The sequence below is a fragment of the Protopterus annectens genome, chromosome 11.part0, assembly GCF_019279795.1.
Source record: "Protopterus annectens isolate FY-2018-M chromosome 11.part0, PAN1.0, whole genome shotgun sequence".
Classification (NCBI taxonomy): Eukaryota; Metazoa; Chordata; order Ceratodontiformes; family Protopteridae; genus Protopterus; species Protopterus annectens.
This window is the reverse complement of record NC_056745.1, coordinates 185,815,904-185,838,810: the sequence shown is the minus strand read 5'-3', so window position 1 is coordinate 185,838,810 and position 22,907 is coordinate 185,815,904. Positions and strand designations below refer to the sequence as shown.

General features: G+C 38.8%; 1 protein-coding gene across 2 annotated transcripts in view; it reads left to right on the top strand.

Annotated features, from left to right (window-relative positions):
* Positions 1–22,907, top strand: part of MTERF2 (mitochondrial transcription termination factor 2) — a 71,413-nt gene that overhangs the window by 784 nt on the left and 47,722 nt on the right. The window contains exon 2 of one of the 2 annotated variants that reach the window (XM_044087592.1): positions 16,495–16,652. The exons of the other annotated variant lie outside the window; for it this stretch is intronic. The gene's annotated coding sequence lies outside the window, so the exon portion shown is untranslated. The remainder of the gene's footprint in view (positions 1–16,494; positions 16,653–22,907) is intronic. 2 annotated transcript variants of the gene reach the window in all.

Here is a 22,907-nt window from a genome sequence, read left to right as displayed (position 1 = left end):
TCATTGCCAGAAAACCACAATTTTATGAGAAACGGGCCAAAAATGTGGACATTCTGCGGAAATATGTACAGTTAAAATATATGCTCACCAGGATTCTGTCTAGTATTCATAGTCTGGGACTTTGTAAATGGTTTACTGTTATCTGTTAAAAACAGCGCTACGGGGAAATGCTACTAAGGTCAGAGAAAATCCCAGTGAATACGGAAAAGCGAAGTTTTTTTTAAACGTGCCCACTTCTCGCAAAAGAGTAAATTGATTACGAAGTTGAGAATTGCTTCACAAAAGCGTGAGGGTTTACATAACTTTTGCATCGTGGGCAAGGGTGGCAGTCATGCTTGCAAGTGTTAAAGGAAAGCTGCGTAGCACTTAAAATGAGTTTATAAAGGTTTATACAGATGTATCCTTTTGTGGACACTGGTTTCATTAAAGAATAGAAAGGGCGAGATAAGAAAGATTGAAAGAGTGGAGATAAAGTGTTGCTATATTTTCGAATACTCGAACTGGGACTTTTTTGTAGATAACGTGAAATTTTGCTGGACAAAACTTTCCCATGGCCAGTACAAAGGACTTTTTTCATTTTTTTTTGCCAAAATAAAAGCTTATTCTTGTATGTGAGTTTCTTATATTGTTTCTTATAACATTTAGATGTTTCAAATGCAATATGTCTAATGCAACTGTTTAAGAAAACGTAGGAAATATTTTTTGTCCTAAAATCTCAGGGCATTTGCCATTTTTAGTTCTTTTTTTTTTCCCCTGCAGGACACAGCTGCCCAAAGAGGAACAGGTGGTAACCCTAGAAACAAAACAAAGAGGGGAATACATAAGGGAAACATCTAGATGGTTTGTGCCAGAGGAAATGGAGAAGAATGGTCACAATGGCTCCATTTTCTTTCTTTTTTTAAAACTACGTTGTGATTTTTGGCTACTCTACGGCTATTTTTGTGTCCCTACTGCAAGCTTAAGACAGCTGCAGAGTGTTTTGGATTGCAGAATTGTTCACAGCAAGTCCATGTCGGTCTGAAATGCATGCATGTTATTTTGGATGCACGTTCATGATTGGTTAAAAGCCAAAATTCACTGGTACAGCTCAGGACTTGTTTGAGTACTACTGTGATTCATAGAAATGAATATAAATTCACCTGATTTGGCGTATAACATATTTAAATGGCCTTGAATTTTTGCCAGTAAGTTGAGCATCGCCATATTAATTCGCCAGTGGCCGAGATAGGAAGCAAATGCATTAGAAAGCTGCAAACTTAGTACAATAAAGAAATTAAAAAAATATATTTAATAAGCGTTTACAATATTTCATTATTGAATTAAGGGTCATTTGTAATGAACTTGCATGTAGGCTGTGTTTATTGTGATAGCATTGACCCATTTCTAGATTTTTGTCCTTTTGAAGTTGGATTTCGTAACACCAGGAGTGGAAAGGATTACTTCTCCTTTCAGCTTTTCCTGGTTAGGGGTTACCACAGCAGAACAACAGTCCACAGAACGATTGGCAGTGGAGTTTTTACAATGTCTAGTTGCCAGTCTGGCACCCAACCTTCCACAGAAGGCACACACATGCACACACTCACACCTAGGGCGAATTTGGTTGTTCAGTCCACCTACAGCATGCCTTTGAGATGGGGGAAACCGGAGCACCCAGCGGAAACCCACACGACCGCATGGAGGACATGCAGACTCTGCACAGAAGGCACCCCAGTCGAGAATCGAACCAGGGAACCTCTTGCTGTGAGACAGCAATGCTAACCGCTGCACCACAAAACTGTTCAACCCTGCCAAGTCTTGAACCCAGGACCCTCTCGGCCACAGCAGTGGAAATGATTACTGATGAGAGAAAATGATCATTACTTTGGTATAATTTACTGACTGTGCACACATGGGTATAAGTGAAGTCATTTATTAGAGAGGTTTTGCCATGCTAAGTATATTGGCAGGCTTGTGTGATGAATCTGATTTTGGAGTGACAGGAATAAAAATGGCTGTATTGTATGTATATGGCAGAGGGTAGGGCAAGAGTGATTTTTGTGACAAAAGTGATAGCATTCATGACATGAATAAAGTGTAGGTAACCTATTGCAATTTTACATGTCTGTACTGAGATTTCTATTATATGGTTTGTGTTAAGTAAGTTTTATTTAATGTGGGTGGCAGGAAGACTTGGCCAATGTTTTGTACTGTAAAAGTGGATTAAATCCAAATATTACTGTCGCACTTTCTGAGTGTGGCTTTTTAAACATGCAATACTGATAGAAATTGAGGGATCAAAGCCGAGAAAGGATAACTTCAGCCATGAAGAACAGTGTGTCCTCATGGTGGCACTTGGGACATATGGGAAACTTCTTTTTGGTAATGGAGGGCCCAGACAAGCCAAGATGGACAAGGCCTGGAGTCTAGTATTTGTTGAAATCAGTGCAGTGGGGGGCAGAAACTGAGCATTGACATAGTGCAAGAAAAGGGCTGATATAGTAGCATGTGCTAGAAGCAAGGCCAGGCAGAATGCAGTTTCCCATACAACTATGAGGGGGAGGACTTTGAATCTTATTCAGTTAAATCCAGATGAGGAATACCTTCTGTCCATCCATGGGGATGACTGTAGCACAGAAGAGATTGGAACAGGAATGAGTAGAGATGGTGTGGACACTGCTCCACTTTATCAATGTCTGCAGCAGTAGCACTCATGTGCTCATGAAGTTGGTTTAAAATCTGTAGGAGAGAATTGAATGCTGACAAAGAAAGATGTTGTTAAACATGTCACAGTTGTTATTAGGTGAGCTTTGTTTGTTTGTCTTTTTGGCTTTTCCCGGTTAGGGGTCGCCACAGTGGAACTTGGGTCCGCTAATGATTGGCAGTAGATTTTTATGGTGCTGAGTTGCCCAGCCCAACCTTCAGCGAAGGCATGCCCATTCACGCATGTCTTTTGGAGGCCACTCCTCCGTGGGGAGGGCGTGCAGACTCCACACAGAAGGCACTCCAGCCAAGAATCGAACGGGAGAACCTCTTCCTGTGAGGCAACAACGCAACCGCTGTACCACCGCGGCTTCATTAGGTGAGCTTTGTGCATCTGCAAATAATGGAAATGCAGGCAGTGTGCTTGATAAGTGTCCCACTCTTCCCCCTTGTAAGCATATTTTACTGTATGTTGTTGCATTATTATGTTTTCATATAATTTTTTTACAGGGTCAGCATCACAAACAGTTCAACTATACTAATAAATTTGGATGATGTCAGTGGCAGAATGGTTGTTGCTTCTGCTGATAACAAAGTTCTATTTATGACGCAGCTTGAGGAAAGTGGATAGCAGTCCCCAAGTTTAATAGCAAGATCTCTCACCCCACAACATGCCAGTAACTCTACAGCAACTGACAGTGCAACCCAAAGTCAAGCACAGGTTGGCATGCCATTCGTGATTGTGTGGGAGGAACACCCCTGCACCTCTACAGCAGTATTTCCAAACCCAGAGGAACACCGTGAAGATGATGGCAGGCACTCGGATGTAACAGTGTTCACAGTAACACCATTAAAAAGGGAGCCAGGTGTAGGAATTTCTTACAGCTGCCCAAGGAAACATGTAAAGCATTGGCTGCCTTATGGGAAATGTGCTGTGACATTGTCAAGGCTCGCAACACTGCCACAGACAGTTAGCTGGAAATGGTCAGATTCCTCCAGGGTATGCATGATTATTTCCAGCACTAATTCAAAATGGCAAAAAGTAGGAATAATGATTACACTGAGCTGTAGTGTGGTGGCACATAAGGCATCAGTGGCCGTCTCCATTTGTACACTATTTAGGACATACCAGAGTCAAGCTGGAGTCACTCTTGCAAGGGGCAGAGTATGGGGCACTGTCTGAACACAGTGGGGGAAGGTCACATGATACTACTGTTGCTTCTCAAGGCAGTAATGTCAATAGTCAAAATGAACAAGCACAATACATTTCACACAGACCATTGTCAGCATTCATCTACACCTAGCAGAACCTCACATTCAAGGTCACAATCCTGATCATGCAGCAATGTCGGGTCAGTGACCAGAATTACTTGCATTAAGTAGGTCTCGACATCAGACTAACTCATCTTGCAGTTCTCGTGGTAGCCTCACCTCCAAATCAGTTGCACAGTCACCTAGCTTATAATCAGTAGAAGATGTGTATGACTCATTTTATCTTGAACTACTGTGTATCCTCTTCAAGTTAAACAGACAGCTGCATCTCTGAATTGGGGTGGAGGGAACAAGTTTGCAAACATATGCATTTCTTTCCTGTAAAACTAGTATGTACACCATTAGTGAAAGTTAGACAAAAGCAAAGCTATGTGGATTACCATTCCTATAGGTGGCAGGTACCTAAAACATCAAAATAGTAATAAACAAAATTTACAGGAAATATATCCTAAGCAAATGACACATTAAAATAAGTATTCTGCCATGTAAATTTACACTGCTGCCACTTTACCCTCCCTACTGCACAAATGCTGATAGTTTTTAAAGTCAGAATTTATTGATTTGATGTGCAGTAAAACAGAATAACCTAAAAAGAAATGGCATATTTCATGTTCCAGTTACATGCAACAACTGGAATGCCCATAGAGATACCTTACTAAAAGGGTACAAAACCTAAATGACACATCTTACATGGACCGACTCAAAGCCCTGTCACTATACTCCGTGTTAAACAGACTGCTAAGGGGTGAGCTATGTCTGGCATACAAGGCATCCTTTAGCCCATTACTGATGGATTTATTGTAGATTCGCAAGTCAAATCTCATTAGAAATATTCAGTCTAAGGATCTAAATCTCTTCTGCGACATCAACAGAGTGGTTTGGAGGGACAGGTATATCTCGCAGAGGATACTACTACTGTAGAACAGACTCCTCATTCACATTAAACAAAGATTATCCTGTGCATTTTCAAACACAACTTAGCTCTATGAATGGGAAACAGAAAATGTACCCAAGGACTGGCCCCTGTACTAGTAATGAACAGAGGCAGCTCATAAATGATTTATCCCCGGCATGAGTCACCTCAAATTATCTATGGCATGATCCCAGTTATTTATTTGGGGTAATATATAATTATTGACCATGGGATGGGTAAGGCCAGTCTACAGTCAAATGGAAAAGGTTATATCAAGCACAAAAAAAGAAACTGGCTAGGCTTGAAATGGCCCAAAAGAGCAGTTTGCATAGTACTTATATGTCAACCTATATATAAAGGAAGCATTGTAAGCCATTTTCTTTACATTTGCAATGTGTTAACTCAGGAAACATTTTGCTGTTGACGATATTCCTTATTTTTGTGTAATTAGGTAATAATTAAAAAAGAAGTTATTCAAGAAAACCGACATTTGAATTATTTTTATATGATCATTGAGCAGAAGTCAGTGAGCACTCAGGCTTGACAATAACATGAGTATTATTTACTAACAGATAATAAAAAATATTTTTTTAAAGGTTAGAGAGAATATCAGATGAACAGTGACAGTAGACCATGCACCACACAGCATAGCCCACAGATATCACTGCATGCATCAGTTATACTTTTTTTGAACAAGAAACATCTTTATTAAATTATCACATATGACATAGGCAGTCATACATTTATGTAAATAAAAACAAACCAAATTGACATAATTTAGTTGCAAAAATTATACATCACAAACCATGTTGACATAATTGTCGTTGCAAGTGTTATAACATTACTAATAATCTGCTCAGTCATTGTCAGTCAAAAATTACATAGCTCATTCAAATCCTGCCTCCTCTGTGTGTATTATTCCAGCAATTCACATTTTTCCTGTGTAATTTGCTCCTACCCTTTTATAAAGAACCCAGTTCCAGTTGTTTTATTGCTATTACCGTATTCACTACTTCCAGTAAAGTTGGTTTAGACTTTGGTTTCCATTTTCTAGTAATTGCTTTTTTTTCTTTTTAGTCACGATAATTAGACTCAGCAAAGCCTTACTATGTCTAGGCAATTCCGATTCTATATCATAGCTCCAAAAATCATTTCCTTATTTACACCAATTTGCTCACCCAATATCTCTGACAGAGCAGTCTGTGGGGTATTTTTGAACTCTGCCAACTCATTACACTCCCAGAAAATATGTTCCCATTTACTCCTTTCTTCCCCACCACACCTCCAGCATTTGCTGTCTACAGAGGAAACATTCTTTGGAGTCTACTTGGGGTATAAAAACACTTCCAAGCAAAGATCCTAAATCTTCTAGACTTTGTTGCATATTTGGTAGACCTACATATATTCACCATTGTTTTTTTGAATTGCTTATCCAGTCTCTCTTCCCAATCCTTTCTAATCTCCTCTGATTCTTAGTTATTGTGCAATATTTGTCTGCTCTACTAAAACAACAGATTCTGTTCTAGATTCTACTAAAAACTCTACCAGTGCTGGTCTTTTACCTAGGAACCCCCTATTTCTTTCTCTTTATCTATACTCTGATATCAGTCCTTGATAGGGAAGGAAATCTCTATCCTGCAGTCCAAATAAATTCTTGACCACTTTCCATTCTATTACCTTTCTCTCCAATTATTTGATCCCAGTATCTTGGTTCTGTTACCAGTTTTCTGCAATAAATTCCAGCCCTCTCTTGCCTATTGTCTATATCTCTAATTGTAGTCATCCTTATTGGCATAATCTCCTTTCTCCATTCCCGTGTTGGCTTAGTTCTTGGAATACTTTCTGCTGCTTTATAAATATAATATTCTGCATAGTTATTATTATTATTATCCTTGAGGATCTGCATCCAAAATCCCAATATCTCCTTGTTTCTTATGCTTCCCCCTCTTTCATCATCAGCCCTTTCCACTTTAAATTATAGGTTTCTGTTTGTGCTATGTATAGGAGCCTTACCTGTGTATCTTTGAAATACCTCTTCAGATCGGGTAGTCCCAAACCGCCTTGTTCAATTGGAAGAATCAGCTTATCCCGCTCTTGCCATCCTCCCCTCCCAGATAAAATCTTCAGCTCTTTTATTAATTGTTATCCACAGCTTCTCTTCTTGTGGTTAAAATGTGCCTATCCTATGTATAAAACTAAAGAGACTAAAAACACTTCAACTGCTTGTATCTTGCTATCCATATTCATATAACAGAGCTTCCAGTTTCAACAATTTTGTATTATCATTTTGTTTAGTCTCTTCCCACATATCCTTAGCTGCCACACCATACTCCTTTTTAATCCATACTCCTAAGTACTTTTTCATGTCCCCATAAATAAGGATATTACTCAACCAGTTTGTGTGAGGTTACATAATCTACAGCTATTGCCTTTGTTTTAGCTTCATTAAACTGCGGTGGTGGTGCTGCGGTAGCGTTGTCGCCCCACAGTAAGACGTTGTCCTGTTCGATTCTTAGCTAGAGCGTCTTGTGTGTGGAGACATGCATGAATGGGCGTACCTTCGTTGAAGGTTGTGCGTCAGGGCCGGCAGCTCGGCACGTAAAAATCTACTGCCAATCATTAGCGGACCGGAGTTCCACTGTGGCGACCCCTAACCGGGAAAAGCCGAAAGACACAACAACAAGTTTTGTATTCCGAAAAAGATTTGAGACTGCCCCAGAATGTTCACCACACAGAAATGTCCCTTTCTGGCTTTTAACAGGTATAAAATTAATGTCTGCAAACAGAGCCAGCTTTTCTTGACTACCATACCAATTATAACCTTGAATTTCGGAATCTCTTTATTTTCTTTGTCAGTCTTTTCTAAATATAGTGCAAATAACAAAGGGGAGAGAGGACACCCTTGCCTGATTCCTCTGCTCAAAGAGATATTATCAGGGAGAAACCCACCCACTTTAATTTTCACCTCAAATATTCTCCTAGTCAACCTTATAATTTTATCAAACAATGCAAATGCTTCCATTGCCCTGCTCATAAACTCCCAGTGTACTATATCAAATGCTTTGTCTGCATCAAGACCCACTAGCAACAGTGGTATTTTCTTATATTCAGCTTCTCTCGGGATCATCAGTGTTCTGTTAATGTTATCAAATGCCTCCCATCCACAAAACCACATTGATCCATGTCTATCAAGTTGGCATCACCTTTGCCATTCTTTTAGCCATTGTAGACATAAGCACTTTTATAATTATGGTTTAGGTTTTAAATGGACTTGTATGAAGCTGGATTTTTACCCTCTTTAGGTATTACAGCCAGTATCGCTTTCTTCCAGGATGTTGGTAACTCCTCCTTTTAAAATACTGTTAAACAAAACCTTCCAGATCTTTATCAGTTTTTTCCCTCCTAGCTTACAAACTTCCACGTGAATACCATCTATTCCTAGGGTCTTTCCTCTTGATTGGTTATACATCACCAGTTTTATCTCATCTTCTCTTATCCTAACTAGTAGTAATTAAACCTCGGCTACCTCTAACCTTGGCATATTTAATTCTTCCATAAACATTTCCATTTACACATTTTTCTTGAGCTCCATATTTCTCTGCTTTATACAGACTTTCATAAAATTTCCAATTTCTAGTACCCGTACAGGACCTTTTGTAATCTTCCTTGTTATAGGCTTCCTAAGCTTGGTGACAATCCTTTCTACGTTCTTTTGCCTGAGTAATTATGCTAAAAGTTTTTGTGCTCTGGCATTATTATCAAAAACAATTGCTTAACAGCAGTCTTTCTAAACTCAATATTATTGCTCTGTGAGATTCCTCCTGTTCTGTAATACTTGTCAGTTCCTCTAAATAATTCCTGTTGCTTTTTAACCATTTATCTTTTATTTCCACCTTATTTTTAAACTCCACTTTAATTTTATTCTACTACCTAGCTATGTTTTTTCAGAAGAAATTTCTGTCTTCTCTAATAACTCCCAAATAATTGACACTACCCATTCCTTAAATTCCTCTCTTTTCAACGGATAGGTGGGAAAGTCCCAGTCTCTCATTTTTATTTGATTACCCATCATATTTATTTTAGTCATCGTTGGTGCATGATCTGAAATAGTTATTTGATGCTTATCAAAATGGTCAATTAAATGGACCTATTCGTGTGAAATGTAAGTTCTGTCTAGCCTAACCCAGTTTTTGTATCTTGGGGAATATGTAAATTCACTCTGAGCTCTTACTACTGAATTCACATCCTCTGTGTCAAATATGTTCACAAATTTCTTCAAAAAAATTTGCCCTCCTTTATTGTATTTTCCCTTCTGGGCCCCTGACACATCTTCCCTGCTGCAAATCAAATTCCAGTCCTTACCTATAAGTATTATTCCCTGATGAAAACTGATTACAAAATTTTCTTAAGCTCCATTGTGAAATGTAAGTACATGCCATTGAAATTCTCCTCACTTGCCAGTAGCCCCTGAATACTACAAATCTACCATTTATTAATTTTTAATCCTCCTCTATCACTGTTGGGAGCTTCTCTTGTAATTAATGCAAGTACTTCTCCTTTCCTTTGTCCCAGGTATTCCTCTCAATAACCATCCTTTATCAAATTCATGTGTTCAGTTCTTTCCACATATTTCTCCTATAGTATAGCTATTTGAACTGTATATTTTTTAAAGTAGTTCACTACCATTTCATTTATATACATCTGTAAGACCATTAACATTTAAAGATAACTTTTTACATAATGACCCTTTCAATATTATTATTCCCGCCTTCTATTTGTAACAGTTTTTGTTAACTGTTTAGCTCCAGCTTTTGTGTTACATGGACACACTGTTTGGCAGGTTGTCCTTTTTATAGTTGTTTGTTTTCATATCCATTTAAGCCTATGTTTCATCTTATAGAACTTTTTTTTATTGAAAGCCCTCGAGCAAAAAAAAAAAAAATATGCTGCAGAAACCTATTAACTTAATATTAACACAAAACTATGTACATCTTCAAGTACTGCAGTTTTACCTTCCTAATAGGAATGTCCCAAACTCATAACCACACTCAAAGACTCGGCTTAACCTAAAAGGAAAGTTATCCATGCTAAGATGCATGGAACAGCCTGTGCATCTACTAAGTGCTGCCTGGTTTTGTCTTATCTTTGTTGCTCTTCCAGAATGAGAAAACACTTAAATGCTTTCAGAAAACATCATCTACCAGCCATTGAAAGAAAGCCGTTAAAAGGAAGTGTTCTGTTTTTATTGCTCTTTGTCTCCATGAAGTCACGAGAATCAGATACAGAGTTGCTTCTACAAGTATTTATTTGTTTATTTTATTTATTTTCTAGAGGAGAGCCTTAATATACTCTGTTCTTTTTATTTATTTTCTCTTAAAACTTGTTACTAGATAGAGCCAAGAGCCCAGTCATTCCCTTATGCAAGAATTAGAAAATGCAAGTCATTTTTTCTTGTATCATACTCTTTTGAACATACTTTTCTTCTTTTTTGTTTACATTGCAGTGTCTGCATTTCTTAAAACTGAACAAGGAGAAAGAGAAAAGAAGGAAAATATTGGAGCACCTGTTTACTTAATTTGAAAATAACAGAGAAAACTTTTGCTTTTACTGGGGTGTCCAACCTTTTGGCTTGTTGGGGCCGCATTGAGTGAACAGAAATGGTCTTGGGGCCGCATATAAAATATATCATATAGTTAACTCTTTCGTTGCTCTGTAAGACCACAGTCGACCTCCTGGCTGTTCTGTAGGTGCATTTGAACAATGAATAAATGTAATAAATGCTTTAATATTTGCCTTAAAATTCTAATTCTAATTCTCTAATCTAACAGTTAACTCTAACATCTTAGTTAATATACCTATATATATATATTTTTTTTTTTTACAAATATACAGATATTCACTACAGCACTAGCATTTCTCACTGGGAAAACCATTCCAGCAGTCCAACTAAGTAAAATGTCAACATCAGCAGTCCTACAATACGATAATCCACAAAAATAACCCAACAAATTTGCAATAAAGTAAATAATTCACATTACTGACTTAATAAAACAATTCTGAATAAGCTATAAGAGGGTCTCACCCAAACAAATAACTGGTGCAGAAATATGGCCTCAAGCTAAATGTCAAAAAATGCATCATCATCCCCTTTGAGGAGAGTGATGTCCCCACAAATTATCACATTAATAACAATGTTGTAAGCACTCAGTAAGTCGTATGGTACTTGGGCACCCAGGCTGATAGAAACCTGGCTTTTGACCACCACTTTGTCTCCGTTGTAAGGAAAGCTTTTTACATGGCCCACTTCATTAGTAAGGGTACCTCATCCGGGGACAAGGAGGTCATAACACCCCTGTATTCTTCCTTTACAAGAACCATTATTGAGTGCAATGCCCCTTTTGGCATGTGCCTCAGCAAAACACCCTGCCAAAAGAAAGACTACAACCATTTCTGACAAAAAAGGTCAAAGGACTAAGTTCACTTAGTTATCCAAACAGACGAAAAAGCTTCTTGCTTTCCTCTGTCTCTCACTGGTCCCTATAAATGTCATCATTGGCTTGCTTTCCAGGGTAAGAAAGATCCTGCCTTAAGAGACTTCCTCTACCTCAGAAATACTGGTTATACTTAAAACGCTCACTACAAAGACCACAGCCTTCAGTGCAACATAAACAAGCCACTTTTTATGGACAGGTTCTTGACACAAAAACCTTCAACTTCTGTAAAAAGCTCCTCTCATTATCAAACAATGTAGTTCAGCAACACAATGGCTGGATGGATAGCCATAAATGTAGTCCTTGGGTAAGTAGCATAGCCTTCATCAAACTAGATGAAAATCCACATACTAACCTTTCCCAGCTGGATGGCTAAGGTCTAATATTGGTTACTCAAGTCTAGTTGCCCAAGAAGAGGGGCATGTTAAACTAAGAATTCCATTTGCAAAATTATGTTCAGTATACATATTAAATCTCTCTCTCTATGACACACACACACACAAAAAAAGCCCCTACTTGTAAAATAGGCAACCTCAGAAATCACATGACACCCACTCACTGAATGAAATTGTCTGGAAGTCAAAATATCTGAAAAAAAAATCATAATAGAGATGGATTCATCCATGTAATTTCCCACCACCAAAAGGACCATCAATAAATCAACAAACAACTGCTCGGCAAAAAGTAAATCAACAAGAAAACCATAAACTATAATGCTACATACTGGTGTAAACATATAACTTGTGTCAATCCCCAGGTTAATCCATACCAAAAGATTGTTTCAGAGCTTCAGCTATGTACAAACAGCTTTCTCCTAAAAACTTTACTCATTGATATTTGCCTTGCTGTAATTATAACTATAAAAAAAATGTTTTTAAGTTTATTCTGTACCTCAATGATTCTCACTGTTGCGAGATGTAATCTCTGCCATATTGTATGAGTACTACATCCATAATTTGCTGTCTCTCTCATATATTGTATTATATTGTTTTGTGTTATTTTTGGAGCTTTTCTCCCAGGGCCTCAGCTGAAAATGGACCTGTGTCCAGTCGGGACTTTCCCGGTAAATAAATGTAAAATAAAATAAATAAAAATAAACTTCCCTCCAATCTAAAGCCATTTGACATTCAGACATTTTAATTTGTGCAGAAGTTACTCACAGATTGACAGTTTACTGAGCTGTAATGCTGACCTTCGCTTTTGAAAAAAAACAAACTCCCAGACTTTGTCAATAGCTCAAAGTGTAAAGAGGATTATTTATTTATTTATTTTTGGAAAACATCTTTAAATCTGTTAAACTGATTACACACCCAGAAACACAGAAGAGTTATTGTGATTATATAAACCACAGACTGCTCCAAGAAATCAGTCACATTAGCACTCTATGCTTATGTCTGAACAGATGAATCATACCTGTCAATTCCAAAAGAAGTAAAGTAGCTTAATAAGAAGTTTATTTGCAAGGTTACATGGCAGTTTATATTGGAAATAAGCAGAGATATTAAAAGGCTCTGTTTTTCATAATTATGCCGAAAAGTCTTCCAAGGTAAATACAACTTCTGATTTAGTATGGAACCATACCTCTCAACCTTAGAGCAAGAAATCTGGACAAAGCGAAAAATAAAAGTGGAACACAGGCCCAAAAATAGTTATGCATCACAGACACCATTGAAACAACTGTAGCTGCAAATATTATACATCACTTATAATCTTTCTATCCCATCATTGTCAGTTAAGCATTATATGGCTCATGACAAATGCATTAAAATAATAAATAAAACACATTGCATCAACATCCTGCAACTTCCTACCTGCAAGCAACCACAGAGCTTTCACTGAAACTAGGGCTACTTGTTTCCCCAGATTGACAGCTCTCCCTAATTAAGTCTAATGGTATACAATCTACCAGTATCTGGACTACCTGAAATAAATTAAATTATGGCCTGTAAATTGAAAGTATACTTTTTTTAATTAAACTATATTTCTAAGCCCACTTACTATATTTTTTCAGTAACATCCCAATATCCATTTCCAGGTCACCTTACAAGACATTGGCAGTGGTAGCCTTGGCATCCTTCAGAACCCCACAGTCCCACGCTAATACATTGTCCATGAAATGTAAGTATCCATCCACTGTAAATGGCAAGAAGCTATGTCTTAAAAAATCTACTTCTGGCATGTGTACCCAAGTATTAGGTTTTGAAACAAAGAAACATATTCTCCACAGTCCGTAAGTCTCTGTCTTTAATAATCATCTACTGTTGCAGCACTCCCAACACATAAGCACACACATACACACTAAAATCCCCAACATTTAAAAAATGACATTGTGCCCACTTGATTTGCCAGTATTGATGATCCGCCAAAGCTATGCTTACTGTTGTCCAATCTACCACTGCTTAGAACCCACCAATGAAAAAACAGTACTAGGTGCTTTTTTGTTTGTCTGAAAAAAACAATACAACTTTATATGCTACAGTCCCACATAGTCAGTCCACTACTGACCCATTAACCCTAGGCTGCTGTCTCATTCTTACTCCCTTGAACTGCATTAACTTGGATGACTACTTTTATTTCCTAAGCAAACGACACAAATTGGAAGATGAGGCAAAAATCCAGACATTCTTTGAAAATCCATACAGTTAAGAGGTATGAGTTCATGTTCAATACAACACTCTCCCTGTCAGGAAAAGCCGCAATTTAATGAAAGTATACTCTTAATGTATGATATATTTGTGAGATAACTTGTTTGTGTTCGGTAGGTAGACTGATCATTGTTAGCCTCTTTATGCATGCGTCTCTCTCAGTCATGCACACATATACACACATACACACACACACACTCTTCTACTTTCACGCACACAATTCTGCTTTCATGCATGCACTCACTCACTCCATACTTACCTATTAACACATGTAATTGCTGTCCCTTTCAAAGGCAACAGCGGCAGATCCATACATGAGTCCCTCTTCAGCGAGAACACACACGCAGTGATTGTTCGGCGCAAAATAATGGCGTAAACACACTGACCATTTTTTGGCTCAAAAACAAAACTAGAAGGGTGCTTTGGCGCATACGCACACTGACATTAGCATTACAGGTCACGGGAGCGAAAAACACAAAACAAAAAAAGTGTTTTGGGGTATGTGTGCATCGATGTTGCAGTTAGAGGTTGAGGGCCACATGGAAGAGCTCTGAGGGCAGGTTGGACATGTCTACTTTATAGCATGCAGATATCATGCACTATACAAATATTACTGTTAAGACCAAAAGATTCCCCAGGATTCAATAAAACCTAAATGACACTGGAAAATTTTAGATTCAGTAAGTGCCATGTAGAGGTGCGCACCCCAGTGCAAACCAGGTAAACACTGAGTTATGCTAATTACAGCATAAACAGTTGAATTGCATGTTAAGCAACCAATCCAATACAGTGGAACTATTCAGTAACCTATAAATCATCAGTGTAGACTCTGTGCTGTTTTTTCCTGCATATTCCAAAACTTTTGGACTACTGCCAAGGAAAGGAATTTACATGGACAGAACCATGTCAACTACTGTATTTACAAGCTAACTCTCGAAACTGGAGTGTATTGTGTAATAATAGGAATGAGTAGCATATCCTTATATCACACTAATAGAGCAACATGTCCTTGTTTGTGCCATAACATTAACTCACCTCTACCCCCCCCAAAAGAACAGGAACATGACACATTTTGCTAACAAACCCTCTTTAAAATGCTAAAAGTTCTATCAAAGGAATTGTCCACGAATCCTTTGTATATATTTATCACACACACATTCCATTTTCATGTATTGGCAGTCACGTATACCATTGAAATGGCTTGACAAACGTCTATGCCATCAGTACACTTCTAACTAATGCATACAGATAAAAGTGTAAAAGCCTATGCTACAGATGTTTCTTAAATACATACCAGCATATGCAGTATGTAGTTGACCGAATGGAAGCATACCTTCTGAAGTGCAGTACTTCTTTATATAGATATATCCTGAAGAAATAGCATTTTGTGCAGTCTTTCCAACATAAACAGTTGTTCCCACCATCAGTTTGCTTAGCTACATGGCTGCCGTTCTATGGTAGAGATTAAGGGCTATCAGCAAGGTGAAGATGCAAATGAGGTGTGATCTCATTAGAATTGCTGAATCCCAAAAAAATGGATCCTTGTAGGGATGTAAACATAATGCAGTCACTGCCTCAGTGTTTGGTTTTAATGGATTGCAACTCTGACTGATTAGTGTTTGGGCGAAGGAAAACACAACAGCACTGCAGGCTGCCTTACTTTGAATGGGTGTCAGGTTAGATCTACAAAATGTTATGTAAGGCTGAAAATGTAAGTAAGCAGCACACAAGTCGCAGGTTGTGTTCCTTAATATCCAACTTACCCTTCACTTGTTGGCAGCTGTGTATATTATTTCCACTTAATATCTTCACACGTCTTAAGGCCAATTATATAGAAAGACTTACACACTGCATGTCTGAGTATTGCTCAGATAAATGAAGAGTGGCCAAGAAACACACATATGCAAGACAAAGATGTATATCTACAAGCAATAATTGTGATGGGTTGTGTGATCACAAAGTGCACTACATCCAAAACTAATGTTGTGTCTTGTGTCTTTTGGCTTTTCCCGGTTAGGGGTCACCACAGCGGAATTCCGGTCCGCTAATGATTGGTAGTAGATTTTTACGTGCCGGGTTGCCAGCCCTGACGCACAACCTTCAATGAAGGTACGCCCATTCATGCATGTCTCCACACAGAAGACGCTCTAGCTAAGAATTGAACAGGACGTCATACTGTGAGGTGACAACGCTACCGCAGCACCACCACCGCAGTTACATCCAAAACTAATACATGTACAAATAACACTTGTATGGCTTGATATCACTGTAGATGCTGTTGCAGTTGGTTGTGTGAATATTCTTTGCTGCAAAGTTTTGTGTGGCAAAAAGGGATAAGGCATCCATCCTGTGTTCTGAAGGTGCATTGGAGTGAGAGTTCAAATCCAGACCGAAGTAGAAATATCTCATATGTAATAACATTTTTCTGTTGTGTATGTTATAGATGGCTTTTTCTCATTTCAACTACCTCTCCTTTTTTTTTTATCTTAATTAGTGTTTGCGAGATGTGTGGCTGTGCTTACCTGGTTTGCTTGAAGCACAGCAGTGCACAAACTGGACAGTTGGCCCACCCAGGAAGCAGACAGGATCCAGACAGCCAAAAGTAGCAACTAGATGCATTCAATTAATACTATTGGGCATTGCATAAACCCGGTAAGCAAAATTGCCCTACAGTTAAGAGCAAAACTTTAAAAATGATTAGTAATATAGGGAATGTCATGTAACTAGTCCTGTGGCAACAGGTGTTTAAGTGTAGGGCTGGAGTACAAATGGCCTTGGGTTCTAGTACAAGGTGTGCAACCTTTGTTTTACTGTTGTGACATTGCTGTTCACAACAATCAACCTTCTGTAGCAACAGGTGTAAGTGTCGGACTGCCATACACATGGTTCTGGTTTCAAATACAGCATATTCCATGCACTTTTACAGTTGTTCCCCTTCCCATTACAGTCGCTCTCATTTGTAACGCTTAACATAGTGTAGTTGATATTAATTATATGTATGAGGGCTGAGGCACTTCATGTCAGCTATGTATTTATCTACGTGTTATCAAATGTGTGACTGTGGATATACTGTGTAGAATATTCCTGTAGGCATATTTCTACTATCTGGACTGCCATAGATTTTACAATTGTCTAACACACATACACAACTGTCTATACATCCAATAACCTTGAAATTGCTTTGCCTGGTTGCGCTCCACTTACCATTGCACAAATGAGGTGCATGGAGGTGTGCACTGCCGAGTACCATGTTTGCTCGATGGTAAGCGGAGTACAACATTTTCAAACAGTGTGCACACTCCCAGTAAAAGCAATAGCTGGAATTGGTGGAAAGCCATCACTTTCCATTGCTCTTGATCTGTGGTAGACATGGCAGGTATTTTTGGAGAAGGTGTCAGATTTAGGCACAGAAGTGGGATGTCCAGGAGTCCAAGATTTTTATTGGACTCCTAGTTAAACACCACAGTGCGAGGCTTCGGCAGTGGGAGTATTCTGGCTCCCAGTATAAATTGAAAGCTTGGGATAGTTTGGCCCAGGCTGTAACCAGTGTCACCAGTATCCCGCACACTGGTGACCAATGTAGGCATGACTATAATGACCTATGGTGGAGGAAGAGATGGTTACCCTCAATGCTTGGATCAAGGAATTTAGGACTGCGGACATTCCACAGCTGTGTAAGTATCAACTACAGAGTACTTGTAAGACCTAAAAGCTGAATATAGGCAAAACTGGTATTCTATTCTGTTCTTTTTTCTTTTCCACAGCTACCATGGGCTGGGAGGTCATTGTAAGAACCATGGGGCTAAATTGGTAAGGATGAGGAAAGCATGTGGTATGTATGCAGCAGAAGAGTAGTATTATTGTAACATTAAAAGTTAAAGATCTTTTTTGGGTATTTTATAGAGTTGTATCAAATTGAGCATGCATATCTCAAGTGTAAAAGCAAGTATGCATGCATTAGTCTGTAGCACAAACCAAGAGTACAATGTTAGACTTTAGTCAGAGGTTGTGGGTTCAATGACCTCACTTCCCAACTGTACAGTACTGTTAATTCTTCAATTATGTGTAACATAAAGGTTTAAAGTAAAAGCTCTATACTAGTGGCACACATACCCTTCTGTAATCTGTATAACTGGAACACTCAAATGTGCAATATATGCACATGTCAAGGAGTACATCTGTAGTATAGTGTGCATCTTTCAGGAGCCGATAGTCTTAAAAGTAAAAGTTCTGTGTTAGCAGGTGGTAGTCTTAAAAGTAAAGGTTAAGATAAGAGTCAAATAATTGTATTAATGCATTGCATGTCACATGTGAAGGTACTAATCAGATCTCTTTTTTTTTTATTCACTCAACCCTTATCTCTCTTACTTTATTTATTTATTTTTAATTTTTGACAAAATGTAATAAAATACAACAAAATGTGTCCACGTCTTCCATGTATACCACACCACTAAATGCTCCACAGGAGAGCATGGTAGGCCTACATCACAGGATCCACCTGCCCCCCTTCACTGGCTCCAGCACCATTTCCCAGCATGTCTGAGAAGCAACCTGGCAGCACCACCTCTGCTGCCGCAGCACTACCTGCCCCCTCAGGTAGTCCTGCTAACAGAGGTCAGTCCTGTGGTACCCCCTGGAAGCAGTGGTACAGGAGATGCCAGAGATGGTGCATAGGGTTCCAAAAACACCAGCACAAGAAAATAAATCCAAACACAGAATCCACGCACTTTACCAGTTGCCTTTTATTTAAACGATCTGGTACCTCGGCCTTTCGCCTTCAATGGATCACAATAAATGTATATTTTTTCATGTATATATATATATATATATATATATATATATACAAATTTAATAGCAATTAACACAAGCACCTAACATCAATTAATCAATCAATCACTGATATAATCACAAATTTACAGTGACATTTTTACAATGAATTAGAAAGAAGAAGAACAATACATCGAGTAAACCACATATGAAATGACAAATAACATACATAATACATTAGTCAAAATAATTATAACGTAATTAAATACCCAATTCCAAATTAAGTCCATGGGGCTTCAGAGTTTTAAATTTTAAAATCATTTTGGTCTCCAATTCAAATAATCTATAGGAATAATCCCCCCTCCTCCGATGAAAAATGGTTTACCCAGTACACAAAATCTCAAACTATTTGGGCAACCACCATGTTTATCAAGAAAATGCTGGGCCACAGGGCTAATTTCACTATGGTTTCTAATATCTTTTAAATGCTCTAGAATACAAATTCTAACCATCCTTTTGGTTTGCCCTATGTACCAAATGCCTACACATAAACAACCTAGAATATACACTACCCCTATTGATCTACAGTTAAAGTAAAATCTAGGAACAAAGGATATACCATTAATCCTATTCACATTAATCACCCTCTCACAAAGACTACAGTGACCACAAGGATGTGTACCTGGAGAAAAATTATACTTTTCACCCCCCCTTCAAAAAGTTATAATTCAATAACTCTTTTAGATTTTTCCCCCTCTTATAAGAAAAAGTGATATGTTTAGGAAAAAGGTGGTCTATGTTCTCATCCTCACTAATAATATACCAGTTTGGTGCATAGGGTTGTCCGTTGCACTGTTGGTGCAAGTGTATGCCAGCTGGAGAGGCTGCTCTCTCTCATTTTACACAGTAGTAGTAGGAGAAGGATACATCATGTACTCCAGCTAGAAGAGGAGTGAGGTGACAGTGATGACAGTCCAATGGTTGTGGACTCAATTTTGTCGCCCTAACTTGATAACCATGGGTTCTGGATATCCCCACCCCAATCATGGTGTCCCCCAACCTTTTTTGTGCATCACCGTCTCTCTCTTGCCTTGTTCGTCTTGTCTGGCTGAAATTGCTTCCTCCCCTACCTAAATTACCTACATACATACCTACATCCTTTCCCCAACATTCCTCTCTTTCTCAAAAAAAAAAGATCAAGCATCTGTCCCACAAAAAAAAAAAAAAAAAAAAATCCCATACATAGCCCTCCATTTCACACATGTGTTTTCTTCACACACTTGATTTTGTCCAGTTTGGCTATACAACATGATTGTGTTGTGGTCACCCTTTCTGGAGGTGCTGGTCCAAATTCAGTTAATATTTTGCACATATTTTCATTTTACACTGTTAAAGAAATTGATAGCTATGGTTCTTTCCTACCTCTCTCATGCACATTCCTGCCCTGCTTTCCCTTTGTTCCTCCCCCTGATTGCTCCCCATTTCACCACTGTCCTATCTTCCCCATTTCTTCTCTTTAATGCATTATTGTGTGATGGTGCGCATCACGCGCTAACATGCAGCAACAGTAATATGAAAGTAGTTAAAAGTATTACATACAGCCGTATTCTAACTCAGTACCATCTGACCTCAAAAAGGAGTGTATTACTGCATTAACTGCAATAAAGTTGCTGCCACAGAGTCAGTTAAGTAGCAGGTGTATGCCAGAGACTCAATTCTGTCAGATTTCATTCTTCCCCCTGCTTTCTCCCCATTACACCACTTTCCTATCTACCTAATTTTAACACTTTAAATCTGGTCAAAAAATAGAATCACACACAACATACATACGTAGTATAAAAAGTAATGGATCCCTTCACTTTTTAGGCTCCATGTTTGTGAGAAGGTGCTCATCACGCACCAATATACAGCAACAGTTTGTGGCAAAATGCTGTGGTTACCTCTGCACAGTGCCACTTAACCCCACTGCTGTATGCCACTGCACAGCAACTCATCTTGTATAAACATGTCATTGCATTATCACTGTGTAATGAAAAATGTTTTAAAGTATTAGATACAGCTGTATTTGAACCCGGTAACATCTGGGCCAAAAAATGAATGTATCAGTGCATTAACGTGCTGCCACAGAGTCAGTTAAGCAGCAGCTGTATTTTATTGACTCAATACTAACTGTCAGGCTTTAGCAATATGGCTCACGTTTGTGTTCTGCTTACCTACACACAAACATTTGTATCTTACATACGTATGCACTTTGCTAACCGTTGTGCAAACCTGCTGCTCACCGTGCTATGGAAATGTTTGTTATACTGTATAACTGCTGTTTACTATCCATTTACTGTGTATGACATGAAATTATATGTGTAAACATTACAAACTGAGGGCCCTATCTAATAATATGTCACATATTTACAATACATCTGTTTTCACCCCAACCACTGCAACCCTTGTGTCTCAGTACTTTTTCCACACATGTATCAACCCCAGTACAGAATGTAATATCAAATGTTGTGTGCTATATAACGCACATCAATCTGGTAACATGCAGAACTACAACTGTTGACCCATAGGCCTAAATGCACTTATCTGCAAGGCTAGGGAAAGAATCAGCATGGACTGTATCCATAGGGACATAGGTGACATTCAGCACACTTGACCCTACCCTTTTTTTTTGTCAGTGGTATATCTTGCTTATTAAAGCTTGCGGATTTCTTGGATACTGACCCCACAGACCTAGATGAGGGGTAACAGGACATGTTATGTTTACTTACACAAGGCCTTTGACACTATCCCCCATTCTTGTGTCATAGTGAAGATCTCCCATGTGGGAATTAAGCCATACAGTAGTACAGGGATGGGTAACTAGCTCACTGACAAACACACTCTGAAAGTTGGGGACTGCACCTCTACCAGTAGCCATTTACCATTAGAGTGCTGCAAGGATCTGTGCTGGACCCTCATCTGTTTGCATACTGCTTCCCTGAAGTGCAGACAGTGGTTGGTGGCCTGGGGATTACCAAGTTTGCAGATGACTGGTAAGTGGATGCACTCATTTAGAGTCTCACAATGATGGTAGCATATTATGGGTGGGGATGCCACATACATATGATTGGTGCCAATCTCAAGGACTGAACCTTAAAGAATATAATGGCTCATTGACTCCTTTGGCAATGAAGTACCCCTGCTAATTATGATATAGCACACATCTAAGCTCAAACACAGTGTTGTGAGACTTGGGAATACAATTTCATAGCAGTCTACACTTTCATCACTGTGTGTCCGTACTGGTGACACACACATTCTCCATTGCACACATCATACATGTTGACATCACATCCAAGACCAGGGTAGTCATACTTCTGCTGTATTCTACCCTTATCAGACCAGAAATTGAATACAGTACTCCCTTCTGTCTGTACCTCACCAGACACCTGTAGCAATTGGACAAAACACATGGTTGTGTCAGAGAGACTGCAGGGCCTCCAAGCATCACATACATGGAAAGACTGAAAGACCTGTCAGTGTACTCTGTATCATGCAGGCTGTTGAGCAGTGATCTATGCCTGCCATACAAAGCAGTTTCAGACCCTGCCCTACTGGAAATGCTGCATGTCTGCAAATCAGATGGTACAAGAATAACCTGACCCAGAGTTCTCCACCTAAACTGCGACATAAACGGAACATGCTGGGGAGACAGATACATCTCCCAATGACTCACACTCCTCTGTAATAGGCTCCATGTGAATCATTGCTCCTCAATGACCCTGTTCAAGCACAACCTTGACTACTGGTCGGGTGATTGTAAAGCTACCTCTGGGGTGGCACCTCTGTCCCTCATTGGACAAGGCCATTTGGTGCTGCTCACAGAATCGCTCTGCTAACAATCATCCAACTATGCATTGTAAGGGTACTTGTGTTTTTACACAGCTAGGTTTCTAAATATCGTATGGCCATTAGGCTAGTAGCCTCCTATGTACATATAAAGCTATGAGCCTATGGAGGTCTCCCAACATTTTGTCTCTCATATGGTCTACTGATGTAATCTACAGTAAGTTCACTTGCAGTCTTGTAAAAGTCAGACTTGTGCTGTGGTGCTTGCATAACATACTGTGTTCTGTAGTCTGTGTACTTAGGTAGGGGTTC